We start from the raw sequence: 609 nt of genomic DNA, 5'->3' as shown, positions 1-609 counted from the left end.
TTCTTGGGGTATAATGAACTATCCAAAGAACCACAGAAGAAGAGAAATTCATAGTAAAAACAAACAGTCAATAAAGATACTCACAAAGAAAGAAAGAGAAGAGAACACACCACAAAAAGAACAATACACCACCAGACCAAGCCCACGTAAAAAACAAAAAAAACAAAACAAAACCAAGAACAGTACCATTATCAGTCCTTAATGAGACTATTCATCCCCTCAAATGTGAAGAATGTAACATGAGGTACAAATCCCAATCAGGATTATTCCAGCAATACCCAACGTAAATACAAAACACAGGCAAACATAGAAATCATTCCAGTTCAGCAGAGTTACCATGAAAACTTTAAAATACCACAGAGAGAGAGAGAGAGAGAGAGAATAAGAGGTCCTATATCCCCATTGTCGCTCTGCACTTCTCTTGAAAGCAAAACCCCTCAATGTTCACCATTAGAGAATATCATCACAAGAGTTCAACCACAGTATATGCAAAGATACTCTAGTGCATATTCTTACTTGCCCCACCCTCTATGGCCATCGTAAAAAGATTCAGCCCTGAAGGAGTGAAAATACCTGAACCACAGTTTAGCAATGCAGCTGTCCATATAT

The sequence above is a fragment of the Trypanosoma theileri genome (genome assembly GCF_002087225.1).
Source record: "Trypanosoma theileri isolate Edinburgh chromosome Unknown TM35_Tth_45_V1, whole genome shotgun sequence".
In the NCBI taxonomy this organism is placed as follows: domain Eukaryota; phylum Euglenozoa; class Kinetoplastea; order Trypanosomatida; family Trypanosomatidae; genus Trypanosoma; species Trypanosoma theileri.
Note: the sequence above shows the minus strand (reverse complement) of the source record.